At 39.7% G+C, this 24,925-nt stretch overlaps 1 protein-coding gene and 1 long non-coding RNA gene across 5 annotated transcripts in view; one reads left to right on the forward strand and one right to left on the reverse strand.

The window, feature by feature from the left end:
• The window catches only part of SMCO2 (single-pass membrane protein with coiled-coil domains 2), a 76,616-nt gene that overhangs the window by 50,748 nt on the left and 943 nt on the right, over positions 1 to 24,925 (reverse strand). Inside the window, exon 1 of one of the 4 annotated variants that reach the window (XM_054664418.2) lies at positions 5,205 to 5,294. The exons of the other annotated variants lie outside the window; for them this stretch is intronic. The gene's annotated coding sequence lies outside the window, so the exon portion shown is untranslated. Of the gene's footprint in view, positions 1 to 5,204; positions 5,295 to 24,925 lie in introns of those variants that run through there. 4 annotated transcript variants of the gene reach the window in all.
• LOC134807578 (uncharacterized) overlaps positions 5,396 to 24,925 on the forward strand; it is a 56,160-nt gene continuing 36,630 nt past the window's right edge. The window contains exon 1 of the long non-coding RNA XR_010148343.1: positions 5,396 to 5,533. This is a non-coding gene — a long non-coding RNA (uncharacterized LOC134807578). The remainder of the gene's footprint in view (positions 5,534 to 24,925) is intronic.

Genomic DNA, 24,925 nt, shown 5'->3' on the forward strand with positions numbered 1-24,925 from the left:
AATATGATTGAATTTATTGCATCCCACTCCTGCCAGTTCACAGATATTCCCTGCAGAGAGGGATATATAAGGTGACTTGAACAGTGGTAATAAAAGGCTCCTATTATGGATTTCACTTCAGGAAGACAGGCCCAGGAGGATTCTAGAAGAGAAGGCAAGAATGAGGGTAGTTGGGACAGGAGTAGCCATGGAACCAGGAATATGCACAGTTCTCATTATTCCTCACTAATCCTCATTATTCACAGATTGCATATTTGCTAATCCACCTATTAAGTACAATTTATTTACAACCCCCAAATAAATATGCTTCATGCTGTTGAGGCAGACACGTGCAGAGTGGCAAAAAGTTTGAGTCACACAATGCACATATTCATTTAAAGTGGACTCCAAGTGTAATGCTGAGGCACTGTCCAGTGTTCCTGAGCTCAGGAAGGCTGTGAGGTGCTTTGTGGAGAAAATACACGTGTTAGATAAACCTTGTTGTTGGCTGTGAACTGGACGTTAATGCATCAACAGTAAATATTGAGCACAGTGTCTTTAAACAGAAACACACATAAAACAAGGCTACATATTGATCATTTGATAAAAATGTGACTAGGGAGGGGACCAGCAGGGGGAGGTTGGGGGAAAGAGAAGAGACAGAAATGGATGACCGTTATAACCCCAATGGGGAGTGCTATCCAGCCCAGGGCCTCCCTCTCCCCACAATGTCAGGCTGAGCCTCCAAAAGATAATGTTAGAAAAAAAAAATGTGACTAGAGGCTTGAAAGAGCCTAACTCTGTATTTCCCCTGGGAGCAACAGTTTTGCATTTGCTAATTCAGTGTTCACAGAGACTCTACAGAACAGAACTACCAGGTATAATGAGAATTAACTGTAATCTGAAATTTTGGACAGAGAACAAATAGTAAATGGTAAACAACTATCTGTAGTAGTAAAATAAATGACAGATATATTTGTATCTTTCTATTATTTACATGAGAAAAGATGAATGAGAGCCTCGGCTTGGCAATTTGTAAAGTTTATCAAAATCTAGAATTCTTTGGAATAAATCAGTGTCTCCTAAAGTTTCTAAAATTTCTCTTTCACTCCCCCCAAGAAATTATTCAGGGCAGCAACTCTTTTCCTGTGAGGATAGCCTCGTTCATGGACATACCTTTGCAGTACTCACTGTATGAAGCCAATCATACAAAAAGACCAAGAAAACACCACCTAAAAAGATTTAGCCCATTTTACCTTAATATAGAATTGTTATTTAATTTTATGAGACAGGCAAATATTCTTGAAAGTCAATTTCTAAATAGCTATAAGAATACTTAGAAAAACTCTAGGAACAGTCCTTCACCAATGAGCATTCTTTCCAACATCTATTCTCTGTTCCTGGTTTAGATAAAGATTGGCAGCACTGCTCCCTCTGTGAGGACTTTGGGTTGTGATCCTCATCGTGCTGATTTACCAGTCCTGAAGTATGGCTTCCCAGGAGCCGCTGAGGGTAAAATCAATGCTAACTTACACTCATCTTCAGCACACTGTTTGCACTGAAGGAATGGTCCTAGCCTTACTAGTGTTGGATTTTAACAAACTAGGTGAGAAGAAGCCTCAGCTAGTTGATAAAATTCATTTGTAATGAGGACACAGAGGTCCAGTGGAAACTGGGCATCAGAAGAAACAGGCGAGGTCACATGGTGCTTGTCAGGCAGCCCAGCCTAGTTGGTAGGGGTGGGCAGGGAGGGAGGAGGGCCAGAGAAATAGGGTGCCTGCCTCCTTCCCAAGGTAGGGATTGCAAGGCCTGAATCAAGAAAGGAAGGTCAACAGCCTAGAGGAGAATATGTTTTGGTGACCAGGTGTGAGCCTCAGAACAGGACAGGCAGCCAGAGGCTCCACAGACCTCTCCCCTGAGAGGAGCAGAGCTGAGCTGGGAAGAATGCTGTGTTCCTGAATATGGCCCACAGAATTCATTCCTCACAGCGTTTGATAAGATTGACTTAAGAGGAGACAATTATGATTGGAGTAGGGGTCATGAGCTAAAACTGGCCGATGAATGGACGGAGGTGAGAACGAATGAAGGGAGACAGCAAAGGCAGGGCTGCCTGCTCGAGTCTTTCAACAGTCCTACAGGAAGGGCTTGGCTAGAGATTCGGACCCACGTAGCCAGGCATTAAAGCCCAAGAAATGGGCTCAGCCCCTCCTTTTGGTTCTCTAATGGGGGAAAACTGGCCTTGTAAGAGCCTGTCATTGTATTATAGGACAAATGGAAATACCCAGCCAGAGAAATAGAAGTCCAATGTACCAAGAGGGGAGTGGGACATAATTTGTGTTATCAGTGCATCATTCAATGGATTTGTATTGGATATTTTAACTTTTCCCCCCTTCAAGGGACCAGATGAGAACTAAATCTGTATAAATCCTTGGGTGTGACCTTTAACTCAATCCAAGGCACAATAGGTTTTCAACCACATTTTCTCTGTGCAGAAAAAGTTTCCAAGAAGGAAATGGAGGAGAAGCCTCATTACTCCCTTCTGTCAGTCTCTTACTCTGATCCCTCCATAAGCAGTTTCCTGTGTTTCTCGCAATTAATTTTAATAATTTCATTTTTCCAGAGAATTCTGTATAATTGAGAAAGTATGTCAACTTGTTCCTGTAATTTTTTCAGAAGTATGCAGCAGGTGACAGATTTTGTCCCTTACACAGATAAACATAACGAAAGTATGAAATGTTTGTTCATCCAAATGTTGTTTATGCAAAGATCAGAGCAAGTATTTCGCTTGGGTGTGGTAGTTCAAAGAAACACCTTGATGACCTTTGTGGTTTATCTAATAATGCTAGCATTGTTTTCTTTGTGATCATGGAAGCGGGTGCAGGGGTGGCATGATTTATAATTCAACAGTCTTTGGTTTAGCCAGTCTAGAACACTTAGGAGCATATAATCTGGTCAAGTTTTCAGACCCACACAAAGCCTGCAGGGTGGCTGAGACCTAGGCTGGCCTTAGTCCTCAACTTTTTGAGCCAACATACACTTGAGTCTGCAGTGGATGGACAGTTTCCCACCGCTTGCCTTCTCTTTCTCCTCTTTCAAAGTCCTTCTGTCTTTTACCCCTTTGATTGTGGTTTGACAATTCCATTCTTCTCTCATTATTTGGTCAACTGGTAGACTATGTGTGGGAGCGGAAGATTGAGGGGTTTAGAGAATCATGTGGTTGGAGAATGAGGGTAGAGGATGTTAGAGTGACCTCCGAGTGAATTACCAATAAGACCATAAGACCTTTCTCAATGCAAATGTTAACCTCCAGCTAGTACATATTAAGCTGATTATTCTGCTTAAAGGTCATTTGTTTACTGCCTCACCTTGAACCACATTATAAAAGGTTCCCTTGTTTACTTTTGTTTAGAACTGGAGAGAGGATTTTAAAAATTTAATCCCAAGGGTCCCAGAGCCTGGCTTAAGGAGCTTAAGGGTCTGCTGGCCCCAGTTTAAGTTTTGTTCTTCTGACTCAATGCCGAGAAAAGCATTGATTCCAGTTCAATTCTCAGGTTTGTTTATTTGGTTTTGCTTTTATGCAGTTGGGGGAAAATAGAAAGAAAAATGGCATTAAGTTCAAGTGTGGCCACCCTTTCTATTTCAACAAGTAGTATTCTACTAAACTCAGTAAAGACTTGCCGCTTGGGAGAACTAAGGCGGAGGGCACTCTTCTTTATCGTGCAATTCTGACCTGGCAGACATAGCATTCTGGGTTTACATCTATTACGTCACTAATCCTGACAACACCTCTGTAGGGTACTTGATAATATTCTCAATGTAACAATGAGTAACAACTTCTGGGAGGAGGGTGACTTGTTCAAGGTCCTACAGCTAGTAAGTGGTAAATCAAGAACTTAAGTCCAAAATTTTCTAACCGGAAAGCTAATACTTTCTCTACTTGTTTCTAAAAACATGTATTTAATTGATAACTATTTTTGAGCATCTGCTATGTGTCAGGTACTGTGATGGAGTGGAGAATGCAAGCATGCGTAAAGATACAGTTCCTGTCCCTGCGGAGCTTGCAGGCCACTTGGCTCTGGTCAGGTGCAATGTGTTAAGTGCTAGGGAAGGTTGCGGTGGCAGCACATAGCAGAGGCACTCGGCTGAGTTTCTGGGGCTCAGACGCCTAAGTCCAGAGAAAGTACATCTACAGAAGCCCGAAAACAGTTTCTCAAATTTTACTGTAAATGTGAATCATTCTAGGATCTTGTTAAAATGTAGGTTCTGATTCAGGAGGTCTGGAGTGAGGCCCAAAGTTCTGCTTTTTTTTTTTTTTTTTTTTGAGACAGAGTCTTGCTCTGTCTCTCAGGCTGCAATCACCACTCACTGCAGCCTTGACCTCCTCCCACCTTAGCCTCCCGAGTAGTTGGGACTACAGACGTGGATCACCATGCCCGGCTAAGTTTTTGTATTTTTTATAGAGACAAGGTTTTGCTGTGTTGCCAGGCTGGTCTCAAGCTCCTGGGCTCAAGCGATCCTCCCACATTGGCCTCCCAAGGTGCTGGGATTACAGGTGTGAGCCACCACACCTGGCCGATTCTGCCTTTCTAACAAGCTCCCAGAAGAGGCTGTTGCAGCTGGTCCATGGATCACACTGTTAGTAGTAAGGCTCTAAAGAGCAAGAAAGGGTTAGCCAGGTAGAGAGGTGTGTTGGTGGTGACAGCTTCCCCAGTAAAAATGCAGGATGGGCAAAGCCTTAGGGAGAAAAGGATCAAGATCATCTTCAGGGAACTGTGGTTTCCCCAGTAATCCTGGACTGTGGGGCATGAGGTGGTGAGGTAGCTCAAGAAGGGGCTGGAGGTGAAAGTGAAGTAAATGGAAACCCATCATACAGGGCCCCATAAGCCTTGTTAAGGGGCTGTGTCTATTACTGAGGGCAGTGAGATGCCATTCACTGTTTTAAGCTGATGAGTTCCTTTATCGGATCTGTGCTTTCCAAAAAGCACACTGACTACAGTGCGGAAAATGCATTAGAACAGTGTTTTCAACGCTGTCTCCATGTCAGAATCACGTGGGGAACTTTATGAAATGCCAATGCTCAGCCACCACCCCTAACCCCGACCCCAGACAATTCAAGAGGATCTCTAAGGCAGAAGTTCTCAAAGCATGGTCCCTGGACCAGCATCAGCAAAAGCATCAGGGAACTTGTTAGAAATGCAAATTCCCAGGCCCCCTCCCAGACTTACTGAATCAGGAACTCCGGGAGTGGGCCCAGCAGCCTGAGGTTTAAGAAGCTCCCCAGGGGACTCAGGTACAGCTAATGTTTGAGAACCACTGGATTAGAGGGAGAAAAGTGGGGAGAGAGAGAGGATACTTGACCAATCAGAAGCAGAGAGATGATGATGTCACAGAACCCACACTGGCTCTTATTAAACTCGAGGATCAACATCATCTTGATAGAGTCCCATAGTGTCTCAAAGTGGGGAGGTTAGGATGCTGGTTAGTCATGGAGTATTTTCAGAGTGGAAGTTGATCAGTGACGTTTTGTCAGGGATTGATCCAATTTATAAACTAGGTAAGTTTCTGTGTTATTGACTGAATTGTTTTTCCCTCCAAATTCATATGTTGAAGACCTACGCCCCAATGTGATGGTATTTGGAGATCAGGCCTTTGGGAGATAATTAAGGTTAGATGAGGTTATGAGGGTGGGGCCCTCATAAATGAGATTAGTGCCCTTATAAGAAGAGGCACCAGAGAGCTTTCTCTCTCCCTCCTTCATCTCTCTCTCCCCTTCCCCTCCTGCTCCCTCTGTTCCCAATCCCTGCTTCCCAACTCCCACCATGTGAGGACACATTAAGAAGGCCACCATTGGCCAGGTGCAGTGGCTCATGCCTGTAATCCTAGCACTTTGGGAGGCTGAGGTGGGTGGATTATGAGGTCAGGAGTTCAAGACCAGCCTGGCCAACATGGTGAAACCCCATCTCTACTAAAAATACAAAAAGTAGCTGGGAACGTTGGTGGGTGCCTATAATCCCAGCTACTTGGGAGGCTGAGGCAGGAGAATCATTTGAACCTGTGAGGCAGAGGTTACAGTGAGCTGAGATCACGCCATTGCACTCCAGACTGGGCGACAGAGCAAGACTCTGTCTTAAAAAAAAAAAAGAGAGAGAGAAAGAAAAAGAAAAAGAAAAAAGAAGGCCACCTTCTACAAGCCAGAAAGAGAGCCCTCACCAGAAACAGACCATGCTAGCACTTCATCTTGGACTTCTATTCTCCAGAACTGTGAGAAAATAAATTTCTGTTGTTTAAGCCACCCACTCTGTGGTATTTTGTGATGGCAGCCTGAGCTAAGACACTTGTGGAAAGGTAAGTGGTCTTGCTGGGACACATGGGTCCCTGCGGAGTTAACTGTTAAAATGGTTTGTCTGTGGTCTTATCTTGGGACATGTGGGTCTGAGTGAATTGCAGCTGTAACAAATTGAGCTTATATAGTTTACGTTGCAAGTTTTCAGTTTTGAAATTGTGGCTTTTGTTTCATATTTTAGAATCCTAAACTAAGGCTGTGATATGAATTATTGGAATTCAAAACTCTTAATAGGGTTGTCAGATAAAATATAGAACACCCAGTTAAATTTGAATTTCAAGTAAACAGTAAAAACATGTTTAATATAATTATATGCCAAATAGTGCATGGAATGTACTTATTCTAAAAAAAATTCATGGTTTATCTGAAATTCAAATTAAACTGGGTTCCTGTATTTTTAAAAATTTTATTGAGGTACACTATACATGTATAATTTACCATATTTACCATTTTTAAATGCAGTTCAGTAGCAATAAATACATTGATATTCTTTGTTTTGCCTTTATTCCCCTCCCCTTCGCTGCCTCTGGTAACCACCAATCTACTGTCTATCTTCACGAGATTCACTTTTTTTAGCTCCCACATATGAGTGAGAACATACGATATTTGTCTCTCTGTGCTTGGCTTATTTCACATAGCATAATGGCCTCCATTTCTATCCATGTTGCTGCAAAGGGCAGGATCTCATTCTTTTTTTATAGCTTAATAATACTCCACTGTGTATATATATATCACATTTTCTTTATCCATTCATCCATTGATGGGCACTTAGATTCATTTCATATTTTGGCTATTGTGAATAGTGCTGCAATAAACACGGGCGTGCAGCTATCTCTTTGATATATTGATTTCCTTTCTTTCACATATATACCCAGGAGTGGCATTGCTGGATCATATGGTAGTTCTATCTTTAGTGTGTTGAGCAGCCTCCATACTATTCTTCATAGTGGTGGTACTAATTTATACTCCCAGCAATAGTGGATGAGGGTTCCCCTTTCTCCACGTCCTTGTAGGCCTCTGTTACTGCCTTTTTGATACAAGCTATTTTAACTGAGGTGACAGATACGATCACATTGTGTTTTTTATTTGCATTTCTCTGATGATTTAGTGATATTTACAAATATTTTCTCTCATTTTGTGGGTTGTCTATTCACTTTGTTAGTTGTTTCCTTTGCTGTGCAGGAGCTCTTTAGCTGGATGTAATCCCAATTGTCTATTTTTGCTTTGATGGCCTATACTTTTGAGGTCTTACACAAGAAATCTTTGCCCAGACCAATGCCCTTGAGTATTTGCCCAATGTTTTCTTCTAGTAGTTTCACAGTTTCAGGTCTTAGATTCAAGTCGATAATCCATTTTGATTTGATTTTTGTATATGTTGAGAGATAAGGGTCTAGTTTCATTCTTCTGCATATAGTTATCCAGTTTCCCCAGCACCATTTATTGAAAAGACTGTCCTTTCCCTATTGTATGTTCTTGATGCCTTCGTCAAAGATGAGTTGGTTGTAAATGCGTGGATTTATATCTGGGTTCACTATTCTGTTCCATTGGTCTATGTGTGTCTGTTTTTATGCCAATATGCTGGCATACTGGCATAAAATCATGCTGCTTTGGTTACTATAGCTTTGTGGTAAATTTTGAAGTTAGGTAGCGTGATGCCTCCAGCTTTATTCTTTTTGTTCAGGATTGCTTTGGCTATTTGAAGTATTTCATGGTTCCATATAAATTTTAGGATTGTTTTCTCTCTTTCTGTGAAGAATGTCATTGGTATTTTGACAGGGATTGCATTGAATCTGTAAATTAATTTGGGTAGTATTGTAATTTTAACAACATTAATTATTTCAATCCATGAGCATGGAGTATCTTTCAATTTTATTGTGTCCTGTTCAATGTCTTTCATCAGAATTTTATTGTTTTCCTTGTATAGATCTTTCACTTCTTTGGTTAGATTGATTCCTAGGTGTTGTGATTTTTTACAAATTGTTCACTGGTAGCATAAATACTATTGATTTTTGTATGTTGATTTTGTGTCCTGCACCTTTATTGAATTTATCAGTTCTAACAGTTTTGTGGTGGAGTCTTTAGGTTTCTCTAGGTATAAGATTTGTCATGTGTAAACAAGGCTCATTTGACTTCTTCCTTTCCAATTTAGATGCCCTTTGTTTCTTTCTTTTGCCAAATTACTCTGGCCAGGACTTTCCAATATTACGTTGAATAACAGTGTTGAAAGTGGACATCCTTGTGTGGTTCCAGTCTTTAGAGGAAAGGCCTTCCATTTTTCCCAATTCACTATGATGTTAGCCATGGGTTTGTCATAGATGGGCTTTATTATTTTGAGGTATGTTCCTTCTATACCCATTTTTGAGGAGGCTTTTTATCATAAGGGATGTTGAATTTTATAAAAATGTTTTTTGGCATCTATTGAAATAATCATATGGTTTTTATTCTTAATTCCATTAATGTGATATATCACAGGTATTGATTTGCATATGTTGAAACATCCTTGCATCCCTGGGATGAATCCCACTTGATCATGGTGAATGATCTTTTTAATGTATTGTTGAATTCAGTTTGCTAGTATTTTGTTGAGGATTTTTGCATCTATGTCCATCAGAAATATGACCTGTAGTTTTCTTCTTTTGTGGTATTTTCTTGTCTGGTGTTGCTATCAGAGTAATGCTGGCCTCATGGAATGAATTTGGAAGAATGTCCTCCTCAATTTTCTAGAATAATTTGAGTAGGGTTGGTATTGGTATTAGTTCTTTAAGTGTTTGATAGAGGCCAGGCACTGTGGCTCATGCCTGTAATCCCAGCATTTTGGGAGGCCAGGGTGGGAGGATCACTTAAGCTCAAGAGTTCAAGATCATCCTGGGCAACATAGTGAGACCTTGTCTCTACAAAAAAATCCAAAAATTGGCTGGGTGTTGTGGCGCATGCCTGTAGTTGCAGCTACTCAGGTAGCCAAGGCAGAAAGATCACTTGAGCCCAGGAGGCTGAGGCTGCAGTGAACCATCCACTGTACTGACAAAGTGAGACCTGACAAAGTGACTGGCTGACAAAGTGAGACCCTATCTCAAAAAATAAATAAATCAATGGTTGGTAGAATTCAGCAGTGAAGTCATCAACTCCTAGGCTTTTCTTTGATAAGAGACATTTTATTATGGCTTGGATTATTGGTTTGTTGAGGTTTTCTATTTCTTCATGCTTCAATCTTGGTAGGCTGTGTGTGTTCTGGAGTTTGTCTGTTTCTTCTAGGTTTCCAATTTGTTGGCATACAGTTGTTCATAATAGTCTCTAATGATTCTTTGTATTTCTGAGGTCTCAGTTTCTATGTCCCATTTTTCATTTCTGATTTTATTTATTTGAGTCTCTTTCTTTCTCTTGCTCTTTTTTAAATTAGTCTAGCTAAAGCTTTGTTGATTTTATCTTTTCAAAAAGCCAACTTTTCATTTCATTAATTTTTTTGTCTCAATTTCATTTATTTCTGCTCTGATTTTTATTATATCTTTCCTTTTACTAATTTTGGATTTGGCTTGTTCATGCCTGTCTAATTCCTTGAGGTACATCATTAGGTTCTTTATTTAAAGTCTACTTTTCTGATCTAGGGATTTATTGCTATTAACTTCCTTGTTAGTACTGCTTTTGTTGTATCACATAGATTCTGGTATGTTGTATTTCCATTTTCCTCTGTTTCAATTCATTTTTAAGTTTCTTTCTTAATTTCTTCATTGACCCATTGGTTGTTCAGGAGCATGTTGTTTAATTTTCATGTTTGTATGTTTTCCAAGGCTGCTCTTGTTATTGATCTCTAGTTTTATTCCATTGTGGTCAGAGAAGATATTTGACATGATTTCTATTTTTTTGAATTTATGCAGACCTAAGATATGGTCTATTCTGAAAAATATTCCATGTGCTGATGAAAAGACTATGTATTCTGCAGCAGTGGGGTAAAATCTTCTGTAAATGCTAGTTAGGCCTATTAGATATAGTGTGTAATTTAACCCCACTGTTTCCTTGTTGATTTTTCTGTCTGGATGATCTGTCTATTACTGTGAATGAGGTGTTAAAGCCCGTACTATAATGGTACGGCAGTCTCTCTCTCCCTATTAATGTTTACTTTATATTTTGGGGAGCTCTGGTGTTAGGTGCATAGATGTTTATAATTTTTATATCCTCTTCCTGAATTGACCCCTTTATCATTATATAGTGACCATCCTTATCTTTTCTATAGTCTTTGATTTGTAGTCTATTTTATCTGATATAAGTATAGTTAGTCATGCTTGTTTTTGGTTTCCAATTGCATGGAATAGCTTTCTCAACCCTATCACTTTCGGTCTACGTGTATTTTTATAGGCGAAGTGGGCAACTTGAAGGCAGCATGTAGTTAGATATTATTTATTTACCAATTCAGCTCCTCTATGCCTTCTTTATTATTATTTTTTTGAGATAGAGTCTTACTCTGTTGCCCAGGCTGGAGTGCAGTGGCACGACCATGGCTCACTGCAGCCTTGACCTCCTGGGCTCAGGCGATTCTCCAATCTCAGCCTCCCAAGTAGCTGGGACTACGGGCATGTGCCACTGTGCCCAGCTAATTTTTATATTTTTTTGTGGAGACATGTTTTGCCATGTTGCCCAGGCTGGTCTCGAACTCCTGAGCTCAAGTGATCTGCCCACCTCAGCCTCCCAAAGTACTGGGATTATAGGCATGAGCCACCATCCCCAGCCACTCTATGCCTTTTAATTAGAGAATTAAGACAGTTTACATTCAGTGTTAGTATTGATAAGTAAGGACTTACTACTGTCATTTTGTTGCTTGTTTTCTGTGTTTTGAGACTCCTCTCTTGCTTTGTGGTTAAGTGATTATCTCTAGTAGTATATTTTAAATTGTTGCTTTTTATTTTTAGTGAAGCTACTATAGGTTTTTATGCTGTGGTTACCTTGAGGCTTACAAAAAACATTTTATAGATATAAAAGTTATTTTAAAGAGATGACAACTTATCCTAGATCACAAATAAAAGACTAGAAACAAAGGCCAAAAAAAAAAAAAATACCCACAGAAAATTCCACACTTTAACTCCACCACCCCCAACACATATTTTGACTTTTAGTTGTCTCAATTTATTTTAATATTGTCTATCTCTTAACAGGTTGCTGTACCTATTGTTGTTTTTGTTAGATTTATCTTTTAGGCTTCATTCTAGAGTTATGAGTGGACTGCACACCACAAGTACACTCATAGAGTATTCTGGGTTTGTCTGCGTATTTAATTTGCCAGTGGATGTTATACCTTGAATAGTTTTCCTTTGCACGTTAGTGTTTTTTTTTCTTTCAGATTGAAGAACTACCGTTAGCCTTTCTTGCACAACAGAACTGGTGTTGGTGAATTCTCTCAGCTTTTGTTTTTCTCTAAAAGATTTTATCACTCCTTCAAATGTGAATGACAATTTTGAGAATACAATATTATTGAGTGACAGGTTTTTATTTTTCTTTTAGCACTTTGAAAATGTTTTTCTATTCCCTCCTGGCCTCTGTGGTTTCTGTTGGGAGGTCTGTGGCCAGATGAACTGGAGCTTTTTCATATATTATTTGCTTCTTATCTCTCACTGCTTTTAGGATCTTCACTTTGTCTTTAGCCTTTGGGAATTTGACCATTAAATGCCTTGGGGTAGTTTTATTTGGGTTGAATATGTTCGGTGTTCTAAGACTTTCCTCTACCTGCACATTTATATCTTTCTCAAGTTTAGGGAAGCTTTTTATCATTATTTCTTTGAACAAGCTTTCTACCTTTTGCTGTTCCTCAGTTTCCTCTTAAACACTAATAATTCTTAGATTTGGTCTTTTGAAGTTTTTTTCTATATCTTGTAGGTGGTCTTTGTTCCTTGTTCTTCTTTTTCTTTTTTCTTCTCTATGTATTTTCAAATGCCAGTCTTCAAGCTCACTGATGCTTTCCTCTGCTTGGTTCATTTTGCTGTTGAGAGCCTCTAGAGTTTTTCAACTCAGCAAATGTATTTCTCAGTTCCAAGATTTCTGTTTCAGTTTTAAAAAATCATTTCAATGTCTTTGTTAGATTTCCCTGATAAATTTCTGAATTGTTTTTCTGTGTTATCTTGGAGATCGCTGAGTTTCCTTAAAACTGCTGTTTTGAATTCTTGGTTGGGGAGCTCACAAATTGCCGTCTTGTTAGGGTCAGTCACTGGATTTTTGCTTTGTCTTTTTGGCGAGGTCATGGTTTCCCATTTGCTTTTGTTTCTTGTGAGTATATGTCTACGTCTTTGCATTGAAGGATTAGTTATTCAAGTTACTGCCTCCTTTTCAATTCTAGGTGACCTTAAGCTAAGGTTCAGCTTGGCTATAATAAATGGTTGAAGCACTGCCTGTCCCAAATGGGGAAGGTCCCAAAGGGATTATCCCAGCAGTGTGGGAATGCTGGCTAGGGTTCGTGCCCAGGGGTCCTGGGGAACATACCTCCTAACAGCCACTTTTATCTGGTGTCTCCTTTGGCCAAGTTACAGAGCAGAGTTTCTGGGCTGAAGATGGTAGCCCTGCCTCCCTAATTGTCTCTGCCTATCCTTAGGGATATCTCTCCCATGAAACAGTCCTAATGCTACTTGTGGGTTAAGGCAAGGACAGTTCTCCTGCCAGAAAAACCAAAAAGGTGAGGAAACTTATTAACCACCTCAATTTCACTTTTCCAGTGCAGAAACCATAAGTTGGATGGGGATTTTCCATGTGGTTCATGTCTTGCAGAATGGGGTGGAAGGGGTATTGCAGGTGCAGAAGTCTGGTTCTCCTACCACTGTCTAAGAGTTCTTCCATTTCTCTGTGGCCCCAGGAACTCTCTCGTCCTCATACTTGAGCTCTGGTTTGTTGCTGGTGAAGATCTCAGTCCTATATATTTGTTTGTTTGTTTGTTTTTGTTGGGGAAATGGTGGGTGGGTGGGTGGGGGGAGAAACCAGCTTGCTTCTGTGTGGCCATTTTGGAACTGGAAACTCCAATCTCCTGTATTTGCTAAACTGGCAACTCTAACCTGTAAAGGATTGATACAGATAGATGAATGTTTGTTGAAGGAATGACTAATGTAGTTGATCAGATGTATAGAGTAAGACGGAGAGATGAGTGAATGATGTCTTCCAGGTTCCTGGTTTGGAAAATGGGCAAATATCGGTACCCTTCAGAAAAATAAGGACAATAGAGGAAAAGCAGGTTGGGGAAGAAAGGCAAAGTGATGAATTGCATTTTGGACAAGTTGAAGTTAAGTTCTCCCTGGAACATATTAATAGATATGACCAGTAGGCTGTTGGCTGCATTGCTCTGGAGCTAAGGAGAAGATCAGGGTGGAATCATAGGTTTGAGAGTTATCATCAATTAATGGTAGTAAAGCTATAGGAGTGGATGAAACCATAGAAAATAAAGCAAGTAGAAAGCAGGCCTAGGATGAAGCCTAAAGGAACTCTGACATTTGAATGGCCAGCGGGTTAAAGGAAAACCAGGAGTGAGATATCACAGAAGCTGAGGGAGGAAGATTCAAGAAAGGGAAGAAGTGGTCTGCAGTGACTAACATTCCAGAGAAATAAATGTTAAAGAACACCAAGAGGTCAGTGGTGACCTTGAAGAGAAGCATTTCAGTGGAGGAGGTGAGACAAGAAGTGAATTGGAGGAGAAGTGAAAGCAGGAAGCCTGGGAGTGTAGGCAAGTCTTATAAAAACCCAACTGTGAAGAGGAGGGTGGTCACTGGAGAAACACATGGGGCCTAAGGATGATTGTGTTTGTGATCAGAGTAAAAAGAGCAGGTTTAAATGCACAAGGGAAGGATTTAGAAAAGAGGGAGATGTTGAAGATACAAGAGAGGGAGACAGACTGAGGTGTTGAGGGGAAATCAGATACAGAGCCCAGGTGAAGGGGTCTTTGGACAAAAGGAGCTCTCTTCCATATTGACAGGAAGGAGGCTGGAGCTGCGCATGCAGGTGAACTGGTAGTTTAGGAAAAGGAAACTGATTTATGGCAGGAGAGCTCTGTGCATAGATTCTTTCCCCTAAAGAACCCCCTTCCCTTTGTGACCTGTTCATGCCAGTTGTACTTATAATATTTAACAATGTGAGCTGAAGGAATCAATTTAAAATAAAATCGAGTGAAATAAAATCAAACTAAATGAAATCTATGCTTTGGGAAAATCCTTTAAAAGGTGAGTTGCTACTTTTTTGGGTCAAAGTAGGTGTGGGCAAAATCAACCATAAAAGTTTGGATTAAAAAAAAAAAACCTCAAAATTGTGTAGGACTTTCACCTGTATTGCTTTACCTAAAAAGTCCAAATTGGACATCGTCAATGATAAATCATTGCCATTATTTTTGCAGAACTCCAATTTAGGGACCTTCTCCAAAAGGTGTTGGCTCTAACTCAGATGATTAACAAATGGATGCCCACTATGTTTTGTTTTTGTTTTTTGAGACAAGGTCTTTCTCTGTCACCGAGGCTGGAGTACGGTAGCACCATCATAGCTCACTGTAGCCTCGAACTCCTGGGCTCAAGTGATCCTCCCGCCTCAGCCTCCCAAAGTGCTGGAATTACAGGTGTGAGCCACTGCACCCAGCCCCACTTATGTTTTAAGTTAAAATAAAATGTCTACATCATATATATGTTTCTTTTTTGGTGATTTCCTGCTTTAATAAGCCTTTTCAGCTAATGTAACAATGGGTAGTCCCAACCACATCCCATAAGGGGGTTTCTGCTGTACTTTCATGGTGAACATGGCAAAGTGATATGCATAGTCATCTTTTGTAAGGGCAATGTGGTGACATGGAAAGTTTGAAGAGAGTGAAAAAGTCTGAAATTGCTGTTAATAGGGAATGGGCAAGACAACTGGCTTCATAAATATATGTAGCCTTACTGTCATGCCCTATGTACCTATATCTAGCCCATTACCAGGAGGGGCACCATCTTACCACCTTACTCTTAGCTAGCTCACCAGGAACATACCTGGGGGTCAGTGGACGGAGCTTTCCTTTACTTGATCCATCTGGGTCAAGTGGATGGAGTGGATGGAGCGTTCCTTTACTTGATCCATCTCATTACTTTTAAATTCATACAGAGTCAACCTTAGCTAGGCACCCGGAAGCTCATTCTTTCCCTGACCTCCCTCATTCTTTCCTTTCTTTTGTTTTCTTCTTTTCATTTCTTCCTCTTTTCTTTTCTACCCCTCTCCTCTTCTGCTAGACCCATCCTGTGAATGCCCCCACCATGGTCAGGGCTGGAGGAAGGATTGTTCCTGGCTGCATTCTGGCAGGACAAATGTGGATCCATCTGGTTGGTCACTCCTTAGTTTTCCATATGGTTCCCATCCATTCCCTACACTTTCCATTCTCCAAAGTGCAGTATTAATAAGGTAAAACCAAAACAAAAGAAAACAGACAAAGCAACCTTTGTGTTGTTAATACTGATGAGCTCCCCACCCAAGGTGAGTGCTGCAGACTGAATGTTTGTGTTTCCTGATTCATATGTTGAAATCCTAACCCCCACTGTGATGGTATTAGGAGGTGGGACATTTGGGAGGTGATTAGGTCATGAGGGTGGAGCCCTTGTGAATGGGATTAGTGCCTTCATAAAAGGGGTCTCAGAGAGCTACCTTTCTCCTTTTCTATCATGTGAGGACACAGCAGGAAGACAGTTGTCTATGAACCAGGAAGTGGAACCCTCATCAGATACTGAATCTGAGACTATCTTGATTTTAGATGTCTCAGCCTCCAGACTGTGTGAAATAAATGTTTGTTGTTTAAGCAATCCAGTCTATGGTATTTTTGTTATAGCAGCCCAAATGGACTAAGACAGTAGGAATGGAAAAGATCGAAGTGGGTGAAAAGAAACAAGAACCCCACGCTGCCTCACTGAGGCTCATTGGTGGGAGACCATGAATTTATACAGAACTGTGACTTTCTCCAGAGATGCCTGGTATCTCTAGTGTAGAAATGGGGTCACCAGAGAGCTGAACTGACCCAGAGCTGGGAATTTTTGGAGTCACTAGAGCCAAAGATAATGGGGCCAGGAGGTTGAGAACATTGTCAGAGTAAGTGAAGTGATAACCTTGGACCAGTCTGGGTAGGGAAAGAAGAAGAATGAGAGAGAGAAAGAGAGAGAGAGACAGAGACAGAGAGGAGAGAGATGGGGGATGGGGGGGAGAGAGAGAGAGAGAGAGGTAACAAAGCAAAATAGGAATCGGATGAGTGGTGGCATCAATGAAGATAAAGAACAAACAGGAGAATGTTTTTTTCCTGCCCCTTTTGACAGAAAGAAAGGAAAACTACCTCTTTAGAGTTTAGAGTAGGGGTTCTTCATTATGGGGGCGAGGATTTTGCACCCCACCCTCCCAGAGGACATTCGGCCCTGTCTGCAGACATTTTTGGTTGTCACAATTGGGGGGGTTGCTGCTGCCATCTAGTGGATAGAGGCCAGGGATGCAGCTAAACAGCCAACAGTGCACCGGACAGGCTCCCACGGCAAAGAATTATACAGGATGTATAATTAAAGAATTATACAAATGTCAGTAGTGCCAAGGTAGAGAAACCCTGCTCTAGAAAACGTGTCACTGTCATCTGAAAACTGAAGCACCCTTCAAAATGGGAACATTACCCAGGAGTATAAAACGTGCCTGGCTAGGGAACCCCAGCTTCTCAGCACAGTTTACCTTGCTATGAAAGAGAATGTGAAGGTCTCCAAGAGGACAGGGAGATTTCAGGAGCCCCTTGAAAGGTGGTGGTTGTGAGTGGAACCTTCCACGGCCTGGTAGCAGGTGCCGCCTCGTGTAGCAGACAGCTTCCTACAGACACTCCCTCAGTCACTGTAGCTGCCCATGGTGTGGGACATCCCTTCCATCTCTAGAGCAAACATGCTGTCTTATTTGACTTAGAGTACCCCCTTCCCTTAAAATGTCCTCTATTTATATAAGTTTGGACTATTTCCATAGCTGGGGAATGGCTACCTTATTTTCTCCTTAAGCTGCCACAGATATTACTAGTCAACTTTGCAGTATTTTTTTTTCTTGTTTTTTTAAATAAACTAATTGTGTAAATCCAGTGATAAAAAAGAATGGATCTTTTTCAGTTGGTTTGTTTTCCTGAAACATATCTTCTTTTTGTGTTCTAAAGATACATAGACAACTTCTGTACTCAATTTTGCTACAGAAGGAGGGTCATTGTTCGACAGCTCATTAGATGTTATATTTGGAAAGCTGTCTCTGTATTTTGCTCTTCAAATGTGGGGAAATTCTATTATTACTAAGATCACAAAGAATAAGAAGCCTCAACAAGTCTAGATAAAATGGACCAAGCTAATACCAGACACAAAGCAAGCAATAGTTCTCTAACAGTAGCGTGTCTCAGAATCACGTAGAGGGCCTATTAAATGTTTCTGGGCCCCATACTCAGAGTTTCTGATTCAGTGGGCTCAGGTGGGGCCCAGGAATTTGCATTCCTGACAAGCTCCCAGATGACACTAATGTTATCAGTCTCAGGACCACATATTAGGAACCACTGTAGATTCCGACATTTATTTTTGATGGATTCTGTTTTGGCGCTAGGTTATGTTTCAGAAATCAGCTCTTTATTTTTCAGAACCACATAGCATGTTACTCTCTAATGGTTGTTCTTGTGACCACACACCTGAGATTGGAAAACATTAAGCTTTAAGATGTTTTGCACAGGGAGGTGGGAGTTGCAGTGAGCTGAGATGGCACCACCGCACTCCAGCCTGGGTGACAGAGCCAGACCATGTCTCCAAAAGATGTTTTGCAATCTTGCATGTTCAGGGCAACTGTTGGTATGATTTTTAATAACTTTGCTTATTTTCTATGACCTCTTGAGAAGAAATATTTTAATAATAAATGCTCACCAAAACTGTATCTATGTAAACACATAATCTAGAGTTAAAGGAAGAACGGCCTCTAGGCAGTAGGCCTAAGCAGCCATGATTCCTCATTTGTGTAAAACACCAGCTAGATATCCAATTAATAATGACTTCATTCCTTTTGTGGCTTAGTTTTTCAATATTTTTAATCATTATAGTTTAAAATAATCACTTAAAGTTGGGTAGAGTTTTAGAATTTCCTTTCTCCTGACACTTTTGCAATGTTCATTCCTGGTTGAGAATATGATATGTATGTGTGTGTGTGTGTGTGTGTATATATATACGTATATATATATATATATATGTATACCGCATATCTGCATCTGCCCATGGTGTGGGACATCCCATCTCTAGAGCAGATGCCCTCTTATTTGACTTAGAGGTAGCCCCCTCCCTTAAGATGTCCTCTTTCTATTTATATAAGTTTGGATTATTTCCATAGCTGAGGAATGACTACATTATTTTCTCCTTAAGCTGCCACAGATAATATTAGTCAACTTTGCAGCTGTACTCTTATGCTGTTAATTTTTCCTTCTTGTTTTGTTAGCGACTAATCCTCTAAATCTAGTGATAAAAGAGAATGGATCTTTTTTAGCTGCTTTGTATTCCTGAAAATGCTAGCATACACACACACACACACGTATATATGTGTGTACGTGTATGTTTTTTTCTTGTTTTTTAACCTTTAAAAATTATACATTTTTGTGGAGACCAAATTCCACAAGATAGTTACAATGTAGAATAAAGTTGACTAACATTTTCCAGAGAACTGACACCAGCTATAAATGGCCATTCTGTGGCAACTACTGGAGAACTGCTTCAATAATACTATTTCATACAAATCGAATTTCATAGTATTTTAATAGAAACAATATAACAAAAATGGTTCTGTGGACAAATCAATATAAAAAATGAGGATTAATCAGTGAAAGAATTTGTCTGGGAGGATTTCTCAGTGAGTTTAATATGCTTGTAATCATTGTGAATCTGCAGCTATGACTGTTTTTCAACGTGACATGTTTGGAGAATTCTGCTTTAATGAATATGCTTTTGGAAGTGTTTTTGAAGACATAATGACAAATAGATTTCATGTCATGTGTCACCTCAGTTGATCATGAATGGTTGCCTGGAGCTCTGTGTTGAAAAGGGTTCTGAAGCCCATTTGGGTTCAACAAGAAAAACGTGGTATTTCTTTAGCTGCACCTGCTGGAGATGTGGAGAGGATATGGTACAAATGCTATCCCTCTTTTAGATATGAACAGGGATGGTTCTTTTTTTCTGTCTCCCATTTCTTCTTATATAGTTGTATAAATTCACCTCTCATATTTACAATGCTGAACTGAGTAATGATTTACAAATACAATTTTCATACTACATATTTCAAGACATTTCCTAAGGTTTTCAAAATGTATTTCATGGCATTTGTTAAAAGTTTCTAATGTATTTTTTTCCCAAAATAAGTAGGACACGTGCTTCAGCAACTGAGATAGAAATAGACACCAAAAGCACAAGCAACAAAAGCAAAAATAGACAAGTAGGACTGCATCAAACTTAAAAGCTTCTGCACATCAAAGGAAACAATAAGTGGAGTGAAAAAACAACCTATGGAATGTGAGAAAATATTTGCAAATCATGTATCTGATAGGGTGTTAACATCCAGAATATATTTTTAAAAACTCCTACAACTCAACAAAAAAACCAAATAACTTGATTTAAAAATGCGCAGAGGACAGAAGATATACAAATGGCCAACAAACATCGAAAAGACACCCAACATCACTAATCATTAGAGAAATGCAAATCAAAACCACAATGAGATATCACTGCACACCCATTATGATGGCTACTATCCAATAAACAGAATAATAGGAGTATAACAAGAGTTATAACAAGAGTTGGCAAGGATGTGGAGAAACTGGAGCCCTTATGCACTGGTGATTGCAATGTAAAATGGTGCAACCACTATGGAAAACAGTTTGGAGATTTCTTACCTTAAAAAGAAAGAAAAAGAAAATGGAATTATCATATGATCCAGCAGTCCCACTTCTGGGTATATGTCCAAAGAATTGAAAGTAGGATCTTGAAGAGATATTTGCACACCCATGCTCCTGGCAGCATTATTCATAATAGCTAAGAGGTGGAAGTAACCTAAATGTACTTCAATGGATGGATGGATTTTTTAAAAACGTGATCTACAATGGAATATTATGCAGCCTCAAAAAAGAAGGAAATTCTGTCACATGGTACAACATGGAAGAACATTGAGGCTATGATGCTAAGAGAAATCCAGTCACAAAAAGACAAATACTTCATGTATTTGTATTTAAAGTATTCAATCTTTAGAAACAAAGCAGAACGGTGGTTGCCAGTGGCTGAGGAGAAGAGGAAATGGTATGGAGTTTCAGTTTTGCAAGATGAAAACATTCTAGAGATCTGTTGCAAAACAACATGACTACAGTTAACCACTAAATGTGTGGTTCAGTAGTGTTAAGGTAGTAAATTGAGGCCAGGTGCAGTAGCTCATGCCTGTAATCCCAGCACTTTGGGAAGTCGGATCACTTGAGATCAAGAGTTCAAGACCAGCCTGGCCAACATGGCGAAAACCCATCTCTACTAAAAATTTAAAAAATTAGCTAGGCATGATGGTGCACACCTGTAATCCCAGCTACTAGGGAGGCTGAGGCAGGAGAATGGCTTGAACCCAGGAGGTGGAGGTTGCAGTAAGCTGAGATTGCACCACTGCACTCCAGTCTGGGGCAACAGAGCTGTCTTAAAAAAAAAAAAAGATAGTAAATTTCATGTGTTTTTTCATAACTAAATATCTTTTGTAAAAGAAATTGCTGTGCATTGAGTTCAGGGGGTTAGGGTCCCTGAGAGCACACAATAAATCAAAGGTTTATCAAAATCACAGTTGAGAGCATGCATCAAGCTGCTCGGGTCTGGATTCTAACTCCACTGCTTATGAGCGGTGGGGTAACCTTGTTAAGTTACTTAACTCCTAAGCCCCAGTTTGCTTGTGTGTAAAATGGGGGATAATACCAGCATTTATCTTCAGGATTGTTAGAAGGCTTATATTAATACATGTAATAGGCTTAGAAACTGTGCCAGCCACGGTAAGTATTTAATAAAGGTTCGATTTTATTCTTATTCCCTCAAAATTTCAACAACGCAAGAGAATTCAGATTGTAGCATTGGGCAGATGGTTCCAAGAATAAACATGTTGGAATTAGATTTCTATATATAACAAAAGTTTAAAGGAATGCTAACACAGCCAAACTGTTCCTGAAAGTTTGGTTCTAACACAGTGGAACCTCCTGGGTTCAAGCAATTCTCCTGCCTCATTGATGGGTAGTCTGATGAATTAAAAACTTTAAAAGGAAATGTTAAAGTCAGAAAAAGCCACTATTCCCTCTGTTTTCTTATATTTTATAAACAAAATATATAGAACTATATTTTATAGTTTGAACACTTTTCAGAAAATAAGAGAAGAAAAAGTGATATACTATCACATAATGGAAAGATCAGTATCAAACTCTGCGGTGTTTATTAACTTAAACAGTTTGGTACTGGTGAAAGAACAGACAATCACATTAATTCAACTCCCTGCCCACCACCACCATTACTTCATTTCAAAACGAGTACCAGAATATACAAGAACTTAATCGATGGTAATGGCAACATTTCGAATCAGTGGGAAAAGAAAGGACTAGTCATTGAAGAGTTGTGGAGAAAGGGCATAATATTTTGGAAAGAAAAATAGACTCCTGTATCTTATTATAGGCCAAAATAAACTTCAGCTAGATCAAAGACTTTAGTATAAACTATGAAACCACAGGACACCTAGAAGGAAACTGAGGTGTGTGTTTATTTGATCTTGGGCTGGAGAAGTTTTCCCTCCTAAGCATAACAACAAAGAAATTAAGCAAGAAAAATCAACATATTTAACCACATAAAATTAACTCTGGAAAGAATGCTGAAAGCAAACTGTTTTTTATGGCAATTGGGCAATTTTGATTTGGCAATTGCACTCCAAGAAATTCATTCTAAACAACAGGAGAGAGGTGTACAGCATGTGTGTCTGTAGAAGGGATGTTAGCTGTCATATTACCCACAATAGCAAAACTTTCCGACATCCTAAATGCTTCATAATAAAGAAATATTTAAATGAATTGTTGACTTCCTATTCTATACTCATTCTGGGCCATTCATGAAGTGACAATAAAAGTATACTTAGAAACATAACTATAAATATGATAATCAGCTAAAAAAAGGTGTAAGTGGTTGCTCTGGAGAACAAGAATTAGGGCTAAGGTGGGGACTATTTTTTTTTTTTTTGTAATTTTATGACTTTAAATGATATCTGACTTTTAACCAATATACGCATTACTTTGTACAATTTTATTATTCTTTTTTGTATTAAACAGTAGGATTCTAATTTTAAAAAAGTCATTAGAATACAAAGGCCTTGAAAAAAGAGAAAGACTACTCAAGTGTTGACTATGGTTTTTCACTAGGTGGTAAAATTTTTTATTAGGTGATTTTTATTTTCTTCTTAGCACCTTTATATAATCCTGAATTCTCCAAAAATGAATGTAAAGTTCTTTTACAAACAGAAAAAAAATTTAAAAAGCAATCTGCTACTAATACGTTACTACAAAGAAATAGTGTCTTTTTACTCCGTAAGTTTTAATTATTTTACATATAATCTATGTGTCCATTTTCTCCCTCAAGAATAGATATTTCAGACACTACAACTGTGTTTTGCTTGACCTTTGCTAAATCAAACTGAACATTCATGGGCTGCCAAATAATTTAATCATCAGCTAATTACGTGCTATTTGTCTACATGTCCCTTCTGGTAGATGGGAAACCTTTTGGGTGATTGCTCGGTCAACAAAGTATTAAATAAAATTTTCAAGGGCTCTAGTAAGTTTTAAGTTGATGTAATATAGGCATCCCATTTTAGTGTAGTTTTGTAAAAAAAAAAAAAAAGTACATTTATTTCATGTATTTACCCCCAAGGTAAAATGTAACAGGTTTCCTCCTGGACAGGAGTAAATGTGAGAGGCATTGCCTTAAAGTCAGCCAGGAGCCAGGAGTGTCTAAGAAACTGTCATTCCAAGGCCAGAGGTACACAGCTGGACAAGAATTTAAGACAACTCTTTACTGACTCCCTCAACACACAATGCCTTAAGCAATGGACAGAGTCCTCCACAGTGACTAGTGGCTGAGTATTTAAAAAACAAAAAAGGCCAAGATTAAGATTAAAAAGGTGTGACACAGCTTTCTCTGCCTTGCCTCCCCTCCTCAACAAAAAACAACCAAAACAGCCAAACAAAAAGATTGAGGCTCACATACTGAAAGTGCCTTTGCAAAAATTATGACAGTGAGAAAAATCTGACATAGGAAAATTATGACAGTGATAGAAATCTGACCTAACCAGCTCCATCTTGCTTCTAACTTCCAAGGTGTCCTTGTTCATTCCTGGGTGTAGGTTGAATTAACTTTGGGAGGGATTTAGTTTATAGTTTAACTTTGAAACAAAGATGCTAACAGCCCCTCCCTGAAACAAAACCACTCCTTGCCTGGGGACCAGACTGCCTTTGTAAAACTAACAAATTATTTACAAGATCAGAAATTATGGCTCAGGAGTATTCCCAACCTCCCCAATTGCTCCTGTGGATAACATCGCTATTGTAAAACCTAACATTGGTGTTCAGAGATGTTTCTGATGAACCAACTGGTGTCACCCACAAGGGTAATCCGGTTCAACTAGTTCTGCAATCCCATCCAGGAACAGAAGACAGCAAGAAAAACCAGCTTCAACCCCATATGATTTCATCCTTAACCCGACCAATCAGCATTCCCCATTCCCTAGCCTTCTGCCTGCCGAAGTATCTTTAACAAACTCTCACCTTCAAACTCTGGGGATGGCTGATTTGAGTAACAATAAAACTCCAGTCTCCCATTTACTTGGCTCTGCGTTTATGAAACTCTTTATTGCAATTTCCCCATCTTGATAAATCGGTTCTATCTGGACAGCAGGCAAGAAGAGCCCGCTGTGTGGCTGCAGTACCTACACCAATTCTAGGGAGTCAACCATCATGAATTACAAGAGGTTCTCTTGTCCCTTCTGCACATCCCTTCCCCTCTCTGGACCCAGGCTGTCTGGCTGTTGGCTATTTCTGATGTCTTTTCCCCTTCAAGGGTGCCTTTAAAGTTCATTTTAATGTATTTAATCAGAATTAAAATGTTATAAAGGGAAGGCAAAATAAGCAGTAGGGTAGGCAAAATAAGTAGGTAGGCCTCCCTGAGGCCCTCTGTTCCCTACTCTACTTTCCTCAGAAGAGCCCTAGAATAACAGGTCTGTGGATACGTCCATTTGTTGTTTGTGAATGGCAAGATCAGCGGTTCTCAAAGTGTGGTCCCCAGGCCAGATGCCTCAGCATCACATGACAACTTACTGGAAATGCAAATTCTCAAGCTCCAAGTCAGACCAACTGAATCAGAAATTATGGGCGTGAGGAGACCCATAATCTGTGTTTTAACAAGTCCTCCATGTAATTCTGATGCAAATAAATTTGAAAACCATTGGGCTGGATAAATAGGAAAAAACTGCCAGAGTATAACATATTTTGATGACTCTTCACAAGCAAAGTTAAAGCCTGACCTTCCCATACTCTATTAGCACTTTGCACATCCCTTTAAAGTA

The sequence above is a fragment of the Pan troglodytes genome, chromosome 10, assembly GCF_028858775.2.
Source record: "Pan troglodytes isolate AG18354 chromosome 10, NHGRI_mPanTro3-v2.0_pri, whole genome shotgun sequence".
Taxonomy (NCBI): Eukaryota; Metazoa; Chordata; class Mammalia; order Primates; family Hominidae; genus Pan; species Pan troglodytes.